The sequence below is a fragment of the Pterocles gutturalis genome, unplaced genomic scaffold, assembly GCF_000699245.1.
Source record: "Pterocles gutturalis isolate BGI_N339 unplaced genomic scaffold, ASM69924v1 scaffold3669, whole genome shotgun sequence".
Classification (NCBI taxonomy): Eukaryota; Metazoa; Chordata; class Aves; order Pterocliformes; family Pteroclidae; genus Pterocles; species Pterocles gutturalis.
In genome coordinates this window covers 1-309 of record NW_010127901.1, presented here as the reverse complement: position 1 = coordinate 309, position 309 = coordinate 1, and positions in this window count along the sequence as shown.

The following is a 309-nucleotide window of genomic DNA, read 5'->3' as shown; positions in this document are numbered from 1 at the left end:
TCCCAGGCCGTGGGGTCGGTTTGTTCGGGCCAGCAGCCTGTCCAAGGGTGCGGGGATGGAGCCTCCTGCTGCCCGAGGGGCACAAGAGGAGCCAGCTGATGCCCCAGGGTGACATGGGGCTGGAGATATAGAGAGCCAGGAGAGTCTCTGAGCTCCCACCATGGGTCCTGGCTGCTGGATGGCCCTGCTGCATGTAGCAAGGCCACGGTGAGGGTGAGGATGGCCAGGGCAAGGCAGATGGTGCTGAGGAAGGCCCCACGGTGGGGGAGGAAGGCCGTGCTGAGGTGCAGAGGGCAGCGCTGAGGCAGA